Raw genomic sequence first — 17,823 nt, forward strand, 5'->3', positions numbered from 1 at the left:
TTTAGATTCGATCTAATCTGTGTGCGATCCGCAGCCCGGTGCGGATTCGAGTACGTGTTGGATTTTGTTTTGAAGGAAGGACGATGGAAGGAAGAGTTGAAAGTCGGGATGAAAGGAGAAATGTATATGCTTTTCGCATTGCTGAGAAGAAATTCTCGTAGTTGACTTTTCTAGCCGCGATGCATATAAGTATTTTTAATATTTTATATTATCCGATTCGATAAAGTGTTTTTCAATGTTAGGCCTCGATTAATAGAAATTGATGGTATAGATGTTAGATTAATTCAAGTATTAATATAAATTCGAAAGCTTGGTTGATTCGTCGATTAAATTACTTTTAAGAGATAATATATAATTTCTGCTCGTCGTTTAATTACGAGAAACCTTCGTGAGACGAAGCCAATTCGAAGAAGAATAAATGTAATAAAATATACCTCCTCTATATATTTATTACATTTTTTATTATTCAAAACAAATCTATGAGTTCGATTAATCAAGATATATATATAAACTGTCTCTTACATATTCAGATTATTCGTAGATTATAGATCGATCGAGCCACACCTTATCGGTCGAAGAATAAAAATTACATCAAGAACATGAATCTTATTAGAAAATCTCTGTAAGAAATCTCCATCCACCTCGCTTATAACTTCATTTAAAAATTATTCCAATCGTTTGATTAATAAGAAACGATCAAAGAGTCCGTATATCGAAGAACAACAATTTTCTTCTTTCTTAATTAATTTTCTTATCTCGAAAGGACAGAGTCAAATATTCGTTTCACACGAACAGCTCTTCAAAAATTATACCGATACTCTTGCAAAACGCATTTCTCTCTTTAAAAGGTATCCGTCCATCATAGCCTAACATTCATCGAAACTACGCGTTATCCAGCTAATGCGAAATCGCGTGTTGCCCCTCATGCTTATAGTCTAAATATAGTTTAGGTTTCCACGGTCATCCCGCAATAACTCGTGGAAAGATTGCAGCTCGAATTGAATAACGAATCGAAGAGATCTCCATAGCATCTCGTTCCTCCTTCTCTCGCTTCCTTCGAAACAGGAGACATTCGCCTGCGGTGGTCGAGAAACTCTTTTTCCTCGAGGTGAGACGCGTTTTTTGTTATTGAATTAATCCGCGTCCACCACTTGGCGCTTTTTACCGAGCGACAAGATGACCGACGTTGATCGAAATGTCCCTCGAGAATGGATGCGCCCGCGTTGTTAAATCGACGTGGCCGATTTTTGTCCTTTTTTCCCCCTCCCCTCAAGATGGGTCGTTTGTCATCGTTTCCTTTTTTTTCTTTTTTTTTTTTTTTTTTTTTTTTCTCGTCTGCGATCTCGAGAATGCGTCTATCACGAACGTCTGCCAATTATATCTCGGGGCAAATCAGAGAAAGGAAAAAGAAAGGGAAAGGTGGAATCGATTTCCATCCGCGTTTGAAATTTCCAAATTTTCTTGAAATTGATTTTTGAAAAAAGAATCGCATCGACTCTGCAATTCTTTCTTCTAACCTGCGCAATCTTCAAAGAAGAAGAATAAAATCCTGATCTAATAACAGTTTGCACGAAACGAAGGGGTCAAAGGGTTGGTGGTGGCGTCGCGTGACGACTGGGTGGATCGGTCCGAGAGCGTCGATTAGCGTGGTAGATCGGCGGATAGCAGGCGTGTAAACGCCGTTGAAAACACTTTCAACGCGGCACCACGCTTTATTAACATCCACGGGTTTCCCCCGTATCTCGATTAATAGTCTCGTGTGCATAATTGAGTGCTCGCGGGTAGCATAATTTATCGCGTGCACGGTCCTATGTGGAACAATCGCTCGCCTTGGATATCTTCTCTCGCGAAAATGTAAATCTTCCTCTCTCTTTCTCTGTCTCTCTGTTTGTCTTTCTTTCAGGTTTCCGTATCCACGTTAGGAATTAAATAAATCTCTTCTTCTCTTTCTTTTTTTTTTCTCGCAATCTCTCTCTCTCTCTTTTTCTCTCTCTGAGGTTTATCCACGTTAGGAATCGAGATTAAACAAGGAGAGAGACGTCGAAGAAAGTGAAGGTAGAGATGGATTTTCTCCGCGAGAGAGGTGGATTTATTGTGAAGGTTTATTGGGCTATTACGCGAAATTTATAGAGGCCCCGCGCGATTATTCGATGTAAGTTGTAGGAAATTGAAAGGTTGTGGGAAGTTAGAGACTGGCCTCTTTTAAGTAGATGCCTGGATGATAACCAGTTGAATGAAAAATTTAGAAACTTGGTTACTTCTTTCTTCTCAATCTCTCGTTATCGGAGAAAGTAAAAAATTATCGTATTCGTTGTTGTTACGTGATCTTGTATTATTATTTCTCGAGATACGAGCACATTGTAAATTTAAGAATTTGGTGGAGGGAAAATATAATTTCCGAAAGATTAATTCCCGATTGGAGAAAGAAAAGAAAGAAAGAAAGAAGGGAAGAGTCGAATCGAGGTTCAGATTCATCAAGCATAATTGACCAATAAATTTCATCCGTATACCCATCGTTCACTGTTACATCAATGCGTGGCCGAGCGTGAACACGCTTAATTAATTACCGACAAAAAAGAAAAAACATACCTGGCTTAAAAAGTACCGTTTACTTCAGCGAAATCTTCAAAGAAGATCCTCTCTTTCGATTTTCAATAGGATCCAAAACAACTTCCTTAATCTCCATTTATTGGATAGATAGATTTGTTACAACGCACAATTACCTTCCACATTTCTTTTTAAATCGACGAATCCTAAAGAGAGAGATGCCAGCTCAAAAACTACCACGAACAACGAACGAAACAGCGAATAAGAGGAAGGAGAAAAGTAACGAACGAGCATCGAATCGACAAGGCAATTTTTCACTGTCCACTCGTTGTAATTACGTTTCTACGTATGGAAGGTGGAGAACGCGGTGATAGAAATAGATTGTTTTCCATCGATCGCCGCTTCCGAATCGAAACCGCGCGCTTTTAATCGCGGCACGAAGATCGCGGACTCGGCCCGCGGAACGCCACGAAATCGGCCCCCGTGACGACCCAGTCACCCGCCATAAATCTTCTCGAGATTCCACGTCGAGCCACCCCACGTTATACGCCGCTACCCGCGCGTAAAATATTCGAATTGTTCGGCGAATTCGTGATAACTTTGCGCGTTTCGATTTTATTTCGTTGTTTAATCCATCTTAGAATAGAAGAAAAGAGGAATATATTAGAAAAATATAGAGAGGTATCTTTTCATTCTCTCTTTCTCAATGGATCGTTTTCAATAAAATTTTCAATCGTAGATTCGTTGCACGAAATAGAAATGTTATCTATTCCTGATAACTTTGTGCGTTTGAATTTTATTTCCTTGTTTCGTTTAATCCATCTTAGGATAGAAGAAAAGAGGAATATATTAGAAAAATATAGAGAGGTATCTTTTCATTTTTTTCTCTCTTTCTCAATGAATTTTCAATAAAATTTTCATTCGTAGATTCGTTGCATGAAATAGAAATGTTATCTATTAACTTGATAACCTGATAACTTTGTGCGTTTGAATTTTATTTCCTTGTTTCGTTTAATCTTATAATATCCATCTTATAATAGAAGAAAAGAGGAATATATTAGAAAAATATAGATTATATATTAGAATATATATTAGAAAAAGAGATATCTTTTCGTTTTTCTCTCTCTTTCTCAATGGATCGTTTTCAATAAAATTTTCAATCGTAGATTCGATATTGCACGAAATAGAAATGTTATCTATTTCTGATAACTTTGTGCGTTTGAATTTTATTTCCTTGTTTCGTTTAATCCATCTTAGAATAGAAGAGAATGTATTAGAAGAATATTGAGAAATATTCTTTTTCTCTGTCTCTTTCTCTCGCTCTCTCAATAGATTTTCAATAAAATTTTCATTCGTAGATTCGATATTGCACGAAATAGAAATGTTATCTATTCCTGATAACTTTGTGCGTTTGAATTTTATTTCTTTGTTTCGTTTAATCCATCTTAGGATAGAAGAGAAGAAAAGAGGAATATATTAGAAAAATATAGAGAGGTATCTTTTCTTTTTTCTCTCTCTCTCTCAATAGATTTTCAATAAAATTTTCATTCGTAGATTCGTTGCACGAAATAGGAATGTTATCTATCCAATCGTAACGCAATGGCTGAGATTAAATTCTGAGAGATTCCGTTTTCTAAAGGACTGCTTTTCTACAAGTTTTTCCAGAAGAACTTGAGAGAAAGATGATCGTAGACTATTGCACACTTGGAGTGAACGAGCCTTTGTCAATTATCTACGAATCTTATCACTTCGTATTACCCGTTTAACCTCCTTATGAATACTTTGAGATACCGTTACTTTCGAAGCGGTGATTGTCAAGTGAAATAAAATATTATCAGTGCTTCGAATTTTTTTGTACTTATTATTAGAAGATTCTTCCATATTTTTTCTCTTTTTCTCTCTCGTGAAAACAATTATTTTAATTTAAAAAAATACCACTCGTCCCCGAAAAAAGAAGAAGAAGAAGAAGAAGAAGAAGTTTAAAAAACAACTCTTTATCTCAACTCTTAAAGATATCGAAACGAATACCAAAATCCTGGCAAACAAAGTTGAACAACTCCAAACTCTTTACAACCATAATAAAATCTACGTACAAGGAAAATCGTTAATTCGAATTCTCGCCAACCGATACCGATTTAAACAACGCTCAGATCCGGCCAGCCTGTATTTATATCGACGCCTTCCAACCAGCCCTTCCGGTCCATTTGCTCGGTTTGCAAACTCCGTATCCCGTTCTCTCGCTCCACTCTCTCTCTCTCTCTCTCTCTCTCTCCTCGCATTTGGATTCGTGACACGGGCGCTCCCTCCTCTCTTTATTTTGGTAGCCGATCGAGAGCCTTACCCTTGCTCCAATCGACGGGTAAGCAGACCCAGCTTCTCTCTCTCTCTCTCTCTCTCTCTCTCTCTTCCACTCTCTACCCTTGCCAACTTTTGATTTATATCGGCCGCTTAGCATATTTTGTAATTTACTGTTGAGAATCCTTAACGTACGGATGGCGTGGAGGGCGCGGTGTGTCCCCTGGCCAAGGGCGAAGAGCAGAAAAACGAGAGAGAGAGAGAGAGAGAGAAGAGAGAAGGGAGAGGAGGCAGGACGCGACACAGTGGCATCGAGATCAGTCCGTTCCGTGTTACCACCCCGTGGGTAGATCGCCGCCTTAATCTTCCCTCGCATCTTCTTCAACGCAACTCTCTTCGTCCAACCGATCGTATCCTACCGATTTTATCCGCTCGCTATCTCTTCGCGGCCAACCGTCTCGACAACTCGGTGCTCTCCCCCCTCCCTCGATCGCCGCCGATACCATCTCGACAATTTGTACGACGGTGGATCGTTAAAGGCTGCAAAAGGGGTGGAGGATCGCATCCACCCTGCAGCTTAATCCAATTTCATTGTGTCGAGGAAAGGGTGCCGCTCGTTCGCATGCATGGGAGATGATACGCTCCGCAGTCGTTTCCTCCTCGATGCGCTTCGTAGCTCGAGTCAGGAGTCTCGAATCGTTTTCTTTCTTTCTTTTTTCTTTTCTTTTTTTTCTTTTTTTTCTTTTTTTTTTATGGGGTGACGAGATGAATTCGACAAATTGTTTGTATATATACATATATTCTGGCGCCACAGGCGAAGCAAAGCGATTGTTATCGCGTGAAAGCGCGAAATCCGTGCGTTTATGGGAAAAATATAAATGTTTTGAGGAATTTATAATCGCGTATAATCAGGAGAGGTAAAAAGATACGAGATATTGAGAGCAAAGCGAATACCGCGTTGCAAAATATTTGAGACGAATGTTTATTTCAATCCTATTTCTATATATAGTCGTGTTCATAAAAATTCGAATTTGCATAAACGTTTATGGTTTGCTTACATTAATACGAAACGTTTGTAATAAAATGCGATTCAGGCCGCAAAGATATATAGACACGCAAGATGTTTATGCATTTATGCAAAAATCTTAATAAACAAAAATCCAAAGTATGCGCGTGAAAGCGGAAAATATTGAAAGTAGTAGATATATATATATATATTTGAAGAACAAAGCGATTCTCCTCCGTTTTAATCTCGGATAACAAATTTTTTAAATGCATCTGCATCGTCTAAAAGTAAAAAAAAGATATTGTTCGAGGCAAGAGAAAAATCGTATCCGCGCAGTCTAATGAGGTGGAAGATGATTGACAAATGGCGTTTCTTTCGATGCAATTAAGACTAGCGAGAGATTTCAAGTTAGAAAGCCGAAAGAATCTCGAAGAAAAACGGATGGCCGTTATGAGAAATTTAATTAATCGCAATCGACCCCGACTTTCTCTCGATGAGGATCGAAGAAAAAAAATTCCAAGGGGACAAGCAGGATGATTTGTCTCACGGTAGCGGGAAGAATCCCGTCCAAGCCGTTTTTCCCCGACTTGGACACGTCCCCGACACATCGTGCGCGATGACGTACGATTTTAACGGTGTAACCATTTACAACTCCGCGGGCAAGACAACTCTCCGCAAGCCTTCGACAACGGTATACGCTTAACCCAGACCTTGCGCCCAAGGTTCAAGCGTATATCGTGCCTATTAGCAACCGATAGCAACCCCAAGATAATCTTCACTCGCTCCTTCCCCCACCAACGATGTATAATAGCTTCGTTCAACATCTTTTATAACCTATAAATTATTTAACATACGCTTTGCAAAGGGTTCGATTTTGCGGGATCGTTATCGAGAGAATTATACAATTTACAAGTTCTTTTTTCCAGATATGTATATATATATATATATATAAAGGAAATTTATATTCCTCTTAAAAAAAATTGTTCCCTCGATCATCCGATTAGGACGACACTCTTTCATCCATCTTTTCTCTCAGATACGGAGACTTTTCTTCGTTCGAAAGGAAAAAAAAATCTCTTAATCCTTCGGCTTTACTGTCAAACCGAAACGAAAGAGGAGTTACGTTCGTAAATGATCGTAATTACCACTCGAGTCTTCGCGGATCTTCTCTCTCTTTCTCTCTCTCTTTGCGGTATCTTCGAGAAGAAACACGATAAATTCACGCATTCTACAGCTGTTCTCGGCAAAGTTTGTAAAGCACATTCTATGACGGTGCTAACGTCGTGCCCAATCCCGCAATACGCGGTTTTAAAATACACTTCGTACACCTGAATCTCTGTATGGACTTATGGATTTAATCGAATCCGCGAGTGGAGATTTTCGATCGATATATTTATATATATATATATATAAGATACGACACTGGAGGATAAGCGATAGGAAAATTATGGCTATGAGACTACTGTGGCTCGTGTTTTCATAAATTTTACACGCGGGAAAGTTGAGTGAAATATAAGGGAATAAGTTAAGCAGGCAATTTCGATGCAACGATCGAAAAATCGAACCGTTTCTTCTCGAGCCCCCTTAGAGGCGCTCGATAGAAGAGCGACCGTGTTTAGAGAGAGCCGAGAGAGAGAGAGAGAGAGAGAGAGAGAGAGAGAGACAAGGCACGATTTCAACGAAACAATAAATTTTCAACGGCGATACGACGACAATCGCGGGCTCGGAATTGGCGTGGCTGAAATGTGAAAGTCAGCCTTCGCTACATTTTCGTGTGTACGAATACCGTGATAACGGCGTGGAATTTACGACTGCGAGAGACTCGGGGTTCGCAGCTGCGCGGCCAACTGCCGGGCCCCCGGTATTTTATTTCGCGCGTTTCCGCGAGTTTTATTCGTGGTCGATCTCTCGCGCGGAGGAATGTCCCTCTATTAGGCCTTCGAAATCGAAGAGAGAGAGAAACCGAAAACATTAAACTTGTTGCTAGAATTTAGAATTGTTGCTAGAAAGAAGAAGAAGAAAGCCAACTCTCAACTTGCCTGAATTTTAACGATATAATTCTCAACTTTAGAATTTAGAATTGTCGCTAGAAAGAAGAAGAAGAAAGCCTCAATTTGCCCGAATCTTAACGATATAATTCTCAACTTTAGAATTTAGAATTGTCGCTAGAAAGAAGAAGAACAAGTGAGCTCAAACTTGCCTGAATCTTAACGATATAATTCTCAATTTTAGAATTTAGAATTGTCGCTAAAAAGAAGAAGAACAAGTGAGCTCAAACTGAATCTTAACGATATAATTTTCAATTTTAGAATTTAGAATTATCGTTAGAAAGAAGAAGAAGAAAGCCAACTCTCAACTTACCCGAATCTTAACGATATAATTCTCAACTTTAGAAGCTAGAATTGTCGCTAAAAAGAAGAAGAAGTGAGCTCAAATTTGCCCGAATCTTAACGATATTCTCAATTTTAGAATTTAGAATTGTCGCTAGAAAGAAAAAGAAGAAGAAAACCAACTCTCAATTTGCTCGAATCTTAACGATATAATTCTCAACTTTAGAATTTAGAATTGTCGCTAGAAAGAAGAAGAAGAAGTGAGCTCAAACTTGCCCAAATCTTAACGATATAATTCTCAACTTTAGAATTTAGAATTGTCGCTAGAAAGAAGAAGAAGAAGAAAGCCAACTCTCAATTTGCCCGAATCTTAACGATATAATTCTCAATTTTAGAATTTAGAATTGTCGCTAGAAAGAAGAAGTGAGCTCAAATTCTTAACTTGCCCGAATTTTAACGATATAATTCTCAACTTTAGAATTTAAAATTGTCGCTAGAAAGAAGAAGAAGAAAGCCAATTCTCAATTTGCCCGAATCTTAACGATATAATTCTCAACTTTAGAATTTAGAATTGTCGCTAGAAAGAAGAAGTGAGCTCAAACTGTCAACTTGCCCGAATCTTAACGATATAATTCTCAACTTTAGAATTTAAAATTGTCGCTAGAAAGAAGAAATGAGCTCAAACTCTCAACTTGCCCGAATCTTAACGATATAATTCTCAATTTTAGAATTTAGAATTGTCGCTAGAAAGAAGAAGTGAGCTCAAACTCTCAACTTATCCGAATCTTAACGATATAATTCTCAAGTCCAGAGAAATGGTCGAAAAAGGCGAAAACACAATGCATCGAAATCGATTTCCTTTTCCTAATTCCATAGTTATTCTTCCGAATCTCGCGAAAGCAAAGAATGGATAAGCGATGCGAGAAATTTAATAAAGTAAAGATCGGAGGAGGCTTTGCCTGCCAGAAGCAAGCGAAACGGATTCTCGAAAATGGAGAGTCGCGATGGGGCCGCGTGATACGCGAATCCCTGTCCATCCGTGTCCAACGATCGGATGGACTCATCAACAACGTCCATCTCGTCCGACCGTATCGCGCGGAAGGAGGCGTGAAGCGCGTTACCCTTAACGACGCGAAATTATTATTATCTCTGTCGCGGGACGGTCCCATTAAGCGGCAAGGGGAAGATTTTGCCAGCCGGCAAAAGCGCGATCCGGACGGGCCTACTCTCGGAGATAATGTCGAAGACCTTATGGGGGAGGGGAGGGAGGGGAGCTGTCACGCAGAGGAGCCGAGTCACTTATGGCCGCGCCATGGGGGTTGAAGAATCGGCATACGGTTTCACAGCAAGCCGCCGCAATAAAGATCGTCCTGGAAGATCGTCCGTACTTTTAATCCGAACACCGTGAGCGACAACTGCGAGGATCACCATTTCAGTACAAGATATCCCCGAAAGTTTTCTCCAATAATTGAAGAGAATTAACAAATTTTTCATCGGGGCTTTATATTTCTTGATTGAAATAAAATTCACGTTTCGTCGCAAGTTATTAATTACGGAAAAGATTTTTTGAAATATCCAATATTCCTTCTTTTCGTTTATTTATTATTATTCTTCGAAATTTTAACTCGTAAAATATTTGTAATGATTCACAGGATTAAGTAAGGAATTTTTCGCAGAGAATTCTTCGTCGTCGACGAATAAATTTCCAGCGCGAATAGAGAGTTACGAGGTCACAAAAGAGAGTCTTAATAACAACGAGCTTCGTCTCAGATTTTAAAAGAACGTTCTGTCCCGGGGATTAATTAATTCCATCCTGATTGAAATTCGTTTCGATCGGCAAAAATCAAACTCGATCCTCCTCGAATACGAACAATTAATCCATCGTACTTCCTTTCCATTTGCCAATAAATTTGCCAAAGCGATGTAAACTATCACGGATCCCAGACGAAACGCGCGTTTTCTTTCGTCGTTGCGCAATTCTGCCATGTGGAAAGTTCGTGTTTCCAAGGAGATTAGAGACATTGAACGTATCGATTATATTGTTTGCCACAATGTTTTTCGCCGACACTGTTTTAAACACTGTTTCTCGAGATCCTACGCTGCACAGGTTTTTGTCGGTTCTTTCTCCTCGACACGCGATAGCGTATCATTACATCTCCTCGGCTCGAGTACGTGGCAGGCGTCGGGGGATGGATGCATTACGCGTTGAGAAATGGAATTCGAACCGATCGCTCGCGGTGGATTTCATTTCGCCGTGCTTCGCGTTTCCTGTCGTTCGCGATAATAACGTTGTATCCGTTCGGGCCGACCGACCGACCGATCGATCGATCGATCGATCGATCGATTCCACCACTTTCGAGAAACCTGTTCCTTCTTCTCTTTCTCCACCACTCTTTTCCTTTACCCCTTTTCGTTTCGTTCTATCTATATATTTGTGTTTCGCTTCTTCGAATCGGACAGGGGCGGAGAGTGAGAATAGAGCAATTTTGTTTTTCTTCTTGTTAAACGAAACGAATCTCGACGAGTCGTTTTATTTTCTAATCGCGGAAAATTGCTATTTCGAGTGCTACGTCGAGAAAACTGGTGGCAAGTTGAGAGCCGGAATTCGTTTCACAGCAACGTTTCATTAGGTAATAACGGAGTCAGGCTCAGAACGTGATAAATTAATGAACATCTTTTTGAAGAGTTTTTTTTTAAACGTGTTCTCGCCGAGTTTTCTAGATTTTGAAAGAAAATATAGTGAAATCATATTTATGCAAATTATTCGCAATTCAAAAGTCGATCGAGTATACGATACACGTATACGAAATATTCCTTTACAACTTGGAGGAATTTAAATTATCACTTTCACTCGATAAATAAATTAAGCGCTTATTTCAGCAATGACTTAAAAAAAAAAAAAAAGAGAGAATCGCGTAAATCACTTTCAAAGAACACGACTTACGCTAATTGGCCATTCCGAGCCGTGTGCAGATAAAAATACAATTCCTATTTAAAATATTCTCTACGTATCTCTTCTTTTTCTTTTTAATATCGCGATCTTATTTTAATCATTTCGAACACTTTCGCAAAAAGAAAAATTTTAAATATATATAAAAATCAACGATCTCATTACTTAATTAAATTAAACATTTTGCCATCTTCGTTCAAGATCCGATGTATTAAAAACGAGACCTGTTTTATTATATCCCGCGACCGTGTGAAACAAGTAGCGGGACAGTCGTGTGTTGCAGATGCCATTAAAAAACCCGACTTTCGACAAAAACAGTCGCAACGATCGCGGCGTCATTTTTTATTACGGTTGCGCGTATTTATCATTACCCGTGTATCTGAGTGAAAAAAGAAACAGTATCTTTGCTATACGCTTACGCTATACATTGTGCATCTATTTTTATATGCCGCATGAATCACCTCGACAAAAGTGATTATTGCACACCGGTATCCTCGTTTCGCGCGTCATCCTCGAGTTCCTCGCGCTTTCTTGGATCATTTACCGATTCGGCGACAGGTCGGCGTAGGAACGTAACAGTTCGGTAATTAACTTCATTAATTTCGAAGTCACGTAGATACGTAACTAAATGTTGAAATTTCTTTTCTTTTTTTTCTTTTTCTTTTCGCGAGAGAAATGGTGGTGAATTTAAATCACCTTTTTTTTTTTTTTTTTTTTTGGAGTAATCAAGAGAAACAGAAGAGAAATTTCGAAATACAAGAAACGAGCTCGATACAAATAAAATCAATTCCTCGAGAAGAGGCAAAGGAAAGATCCTGAAAATTTAATAACGAAGCTTAAAGAAAAAGAAAAATTCCATCTCTAAGAAGAACGATTCTCGATTCCTCTCTCCCCCCCCCCCAAAAAAAAATAAATATAAAACAAAACGGAAGAAACAAAAAATCATAAAAAGAGAGAAATTTAGAATCGTCGCGAGGAGGAACGGTTAAAAAAATGCGTGGCTATAAAAGCTAGAGAGAAAGAGAGTGCGTATGTGTGTAGCGAAAGAAACTGGCGGCCACCCCTTCTCCACGTACCCCCGTGGACGTGTAGCTCTGCCTTAACTCCTTATTACGCGTCTCGTTTGCCGGTTTATCGTTACGCGGAGATCAGTGGAACTACGAGGAACCTGGCGTGCCCACTACCAAGGCTGGCCTCTGACCCACTTGACGAGGGCCTCGTGTCACGTCGTAAAACGAAACGGGCCCCGGTACGTAACCAGAATCGGCCGCAGGACGAGTGGCACGGCCCGTTTTCGCTGTCCGCCGGTGCTTTATGCCCGACACGTAACGCGAGCGAGTTCCCCTTTATTTGAATTTATGATCACAAAACGCCGTAAACGTTTCCCCCACCCCTCCCTCCTCAAACGCACCCGCGCTCGTTTTCCCTCCCTCCCCACGACTTTTCAACCGGACCAGAGTTTAGAAACCGGACTTCTTAGGCAGGGTTTCTTTTTTCCCTTTTAATGGGTTAATTTCCTAGGGGAATATTGCGCGATGCCGCAATCGCGGGAGAAGAAGTTTGTGTTGAGTGTTGGAAAGGAAGGTTGTTACGATAAGACGTGAGATCGAAGAGATAGGGATGCACAGGGTTCCGTTGAACTATGAACACGGAGATGGAAGTTGTTCGAGCTTGGAAATAGGGATGTGACGTGATGAAAGAGGTGAAAGGTGTAGGGGTGGAACTTTGGAAAGTGTATCGAACGTTTTTTATCGGATAGATGTAATTTGATTACGTCGTTTGTGATTTCTCGAAGCAAGATTAAGAGAAGATAAAGAGAGTCCCTCATCGTGGATATTTTATAATGGGGTGTTAATCGAATAAGTTGATCGATTCTCCTTAACGTGAATTATAAGAATATTTTGTTTCTCTCCCTTATGTATCTCTCCAGAGAAATATTTCTCTATCGCATTCTAATTTTAATTTGAAATCCAATACCGATTTTTCATTCGTTTTGTATTATTATCGAGTTTCTATGTTTTTATGTTTTGTAATCGTGAGAAAGTTACATAAGGGAGTTTAGAATATTTTTTTCTTTCACCTAGATATAATTTTATAAAGCGTTGAGAAATTTATTCATGATAAACTATTTTTTTCATAAATCATAAATCTCTTTTTATCTCTCCGATCCTTGTGCAAAGTATCACATAGTTTTCTAATTTCTAAAAAAATATATATATATATATATATTAATTAAATACGATAAACGTTCCCTCGATAATATCTGTTTCGTTATTTCGCAACTTTTACGCATTATTTCGTTGCACGGTTTTAATGGGTTAATAAGCGATGGAGCAAATGGTGTAATTATCACCAGAAGAAACCTGTTCCCTCGCTATATATTCACTCCACATTACCGTCCGCCGATTAGAAAGTAGAAAACAAAATTTTAACATTTTCCAAATTAAAGAAAAAACAATTCTTTTTGCAATATCTTACCGAAAGAAGGGGGAAAAGGATCGTTCGTTAATTTTCTTTACCACGAAATAGGCGAGAAGTTGCTGAAGTGATATGGAATAATAATCCTCAGGGCCGATTTTCGACGTTTAACGTTCTTCCTGTTTCGAGGACGGAAAGTCCGGTTTCTCTTTGGTCTCTGCCAACCTCGAACCGTGCCAACCCCCCTGCGAAAATCTGCGAGTTTATCACTGCTTAACAGCGATCACGACAGCCTCGACGACGTGTCAAGTACGCTTTTGACCTCGCGATCCTTGTAGCCGGTTCCATGGACACGGTGTTGACTAGACCAAGACGAGTTCGAGCGGTCATCCGTACGATTTCTGCGGGCAAAGACCTAAAAACGCGAATTCCCCGCTGACGCTCGGCGATTCCACTGTTTAACGATACAGTGATAATTTAAAAAGAAGATGAAATATGAAATGGATAGATCTCACACGCGTCGAAACGAGACGGAATTTATCGAGACGTTGGAAATGTTGGGATAGATAGATTTTTTTTGATTGGAACGAAGGATAATTGTACAATAAATTATCGTTTTACTATTATTCACTCGACTCGTAGATTGACGTTTTATCAATACATCCTGGATAATTATAAATTTTGATTATTTCTGCTTCGAAGAAAAGAGAGATTCGAATAATTTTCCTCGTATCAATCATATCGTAAAGTGTAATTTCGACCATTTTATCCGTTCGATCCATCAATCTACGCGGGTCTAAAATCCCTCCCCCCCTTCCCAAAAAAAGAGGGGGAAGAACGTAACAAAAGTCACGGATCGAGATCACGATCTACGAAAGCATATGTCGGGCTAGGCATGCCCGACATATCAAACTTCGCCGGTTTCCAGGAAAAGGGAAACGATTCCACGGATCTACAGCGCGGGAACGTTTAAACCCACATTTCGACGTTATAAGCATAGTTCAGAAGCGTACCATTAAGATCAACGATCCCGAGCAACTTTTATGAAAAAAGATTCGCATCAAAATCAAGATCCTCGAAAGCGACACGTGTCCGACATACCAAATCCCTTCTCGTGTTTCTCAAAACCAGGAACCACTATATCTATCCCCGTCTGACAAAAGATCCTTCAGAAATTAAAGCTTCAATTTTTCAAAGAGAAGAAACGGAAAAATAATCCTCCTCCTCCTCGAACATTAAAATGTAAACACGTTACAAGAGGAAGACATTACACGATCACACACTATCAAAAATAACTAATCCCCTTCTAAAGACTAGGATTCAATACAATTCCAATTACAAAAAAAAAGTAGAAGCAAAATTAAACCAACCGTAATAAAAGAGAATTTTTGTTCCAAAAGAAATCTCCTCTTCCGGGAGAAGGTCCATCTCGGATCCACGAGGAAGCTTGGAGGCGCGACGAGAGAAGTGGCGGAAGCTCGACCCCCCCGGTCCACGCTGTTCGCATTTAAATTCGTAACGTCGAAAAAGCCGCGTACATATGCATACCGCATACGAGAGAGTGGCGCGTGCTGCGTGCACAGGTGACGTGCGTGCGTGAATGCGTGCCAAGGAAAAAAGGTCTTCTTTCGCCCGGCCCGGAAAAAGCGGAGGAGAAGGAAGAGAGAGAGAGAGAGAGAGAGAAGAGGAGCTGGAACCGGCCGCTTCTGACAATAATAATAATCGAAACGAGTGACCCGACCCGCCACGCACCAGCGAGACCTGTCTTTCGAGTTCGAGCGCCGACAGGTCTCGAGGACACGCACACGCTCTTCCGATACGCCCGATTTCCGGTTTGAGGAATGCCGATTCCGGTTCCGAACCGGGCCCCGCAACACTGATACCGCAAGCTCGTTCGGGACACGCATACACACGGGTAACATCTGACCCTTGAGAGAAGAAGGATCGACCTGTCGGTTTGGTTATTGTTCCGGGATTTATTGGACGCGTATTATTTAGAAGAAATTAATCGATTTTGGATTTTGGGCGTTGTTGAGTAGGAAAAAGTGAAAGGAATTTTTTTTTTAATCTGGAGCGAGGATTTTTTGCGAGAAGAAGTTCTTTTGAATTTTACGTGTCGATTGGGAAAAAGTGAGAAAATTTTCTAGGAAAATTGATTTTTTTTTTTTTTTTAATTTTGGATGCCGAGGAAGGGATTAGAGGATGTTTATATGGATTTTAATTTGGACTGATATGTAGATATCGAGAGAAGAAAGATGAAATGCTTCGAGAGAAACTTTAAACGTTACTTTGTAGAGATTGTTTTTTAAAGAGTGGAAGTTTCGTCGAAATTTTGGACGAAGAAATATTACAGATGTTGTTCATTAAGGAAATGAAATTTTTCTCAATGAAAAATATTGAGAAAGTAAGTTCTTTTATAGATTTCAACAATGATCTAATCAAATAGAAAGAAAGATAATTAATGCATAGATTTGTAAATTAATTTAAACAGAGTTTGTAAAAGAAAATGCGGCGTTAATAGGCTAATTGTTGAGAGTTTACGAGACACGAGTTCTCTTCGTTCATTTTTTTCTTTTTCATTTTACGATATATCCAATGATTTCGAATATGACTCGAATATATTCCTATAAAAAATTCGTAGAATCTTCTTTCTCTTCTAATACCGTCAAATGGGCAAACCTCTCCATCCTTTCGCATATACACACATATATATATATATACAAAAGTACAAGTCGGTTGAGCAGACGGTGACCGACGACCCGGCGACCTCGAAGCAGCGCGTGGTACGTCTGTCGTCGATAATGCTGCACCGTAAGCGCATAATTGCCTCTTTTGCGCGTACTAACGCAAACGGTACGCAATTGCGTGGCGACGCGGCAAAAACGGCGCGGTCGTGTAACGTTACGTGGAATAATTTGCTCGTCCGTGTACGGGGAAACAGTCGCGAAATTCATGAATTCGTGGAAAACCGGCTTGAGAATTACCGCACAGAAGGTGATTAAACTGTGCCGCTACTCGAGTCCATTTCTTCCATACCATTCTCCACCGCGAACTTGACTGTACATAAATATTTTAAACCGTGGATAAATTGTGTTATTTTATTTATATATATAAATTTCATTCATTCAACGCACGTCTAATTTATCAACAAGTTGAAAAGTTCGTTCGAATGGATCGCGTTATAATCGTTATAAAATATATGGACAAATTATTGCTTTTGCTCGCTCGTTTATAGAACCAGAGAATTAAAGTCTAATTTAGAGATGAGAGTTTCTAAGGAGGAAAATTAAAAATATCGATCGTCGAATTTTTAAGAGAAGGAACGGATGTAATTATTATAAGTCGCGTTATAGAGGATCGACCAATCTTTGACTTCGCACGACAAATTTATATAAGCGATAATATAATTTATTGAAATGGAAATGGTAACACCTATTTTGTTTACACATGCGTACGTATGAATATTCATCGACTCGACGATACATATTCAGAAAATAAATTATTATATATATATATATATATATTTCAAATTAATAATTCTAACTCGTTGCAATCTCTTTTTCTTTTTTTATATAAATTTCGTAATTCGGATTATAAATAATTCTTTACATAAAAAACATTTTAAAATCAGCTGTCGTAAAGATATTTCTCCATATAATATAACATATAATAGTACAAGAAATTTAGAAAAAAATTCACTGGATCAAAGCTTTTCCAAGATTAACAATAAGATCGTTAACAAATCTCGAGAGAAGGGAAGAGTACGCGTCGATGTAAATCAAATATCACCCCTCCCCCCTTGTGTACCAATACTCCGTTCCACACCGTTCTCTAATCGAAATATTCAAAAGGCGAACTCACGTTTGGTTATCCCCCGGGCGGATCTCTCCGCGATCTTCATGAATCTCTGCCTCTGATCCTACATCAAGGATTAGCATCGCATTACCGGCGCTGCGTGGCATTAAGAGTGCGAGGCGCGGAACGAATGCTCGTCTCGACGAAGCAACGACGATCCACCAGCAGGGATCCATTTCACGTAAGCCGAATTCATGAGGCCCTTGCCTCCGGTTACGAGAGAGATTTCCGCCGCGGGAAGGACAACAGAACGCGTCTCCTCTCCTCTCTCTCTCTCTCTCTCCACACGGTCGGTTCGTTTTTCCATTCGGTTCCTATCCGCACCTCTTCACCTCGGCACAAGTGTGCCGAGGGCGACGACGACGACGACGACGACGACGACGACGTGTCGCCATCCTTTTCCATTTTTCCCTTCCCTTTCC

General features: G+C 39.7%; 1 protein-coding gene across 5 annotated transcripts in view; it reads left to right on the forward strand.

Annotated features, from left to right (window-relative positions):
• Nucleotides 1–17,823, forward strand: part of LOC122715293 (protein grainyhead) — a 140,979-nt gene that overhangs the window by 96,388 nt on the left and 26,768 nt on the right. The window lies entirely within an intron of this gene.

Source organism: Apis laboriosa, unplaced genomic scaffold (assembly GCF_014066325.1).
Source record: "Apis laboriosa isolate Shangri-la unplaced genomic scaffold, ASM1406632v1 scaffold34_cov151, whole genome shotgun sequence".
In the NCBI taxonomy this organism is placed as follows: Eukaryota; Metazoa; Arthropoda; class Insecta; order Hymenoptera; family Apidae; genus Apis; species Apis laboriosa.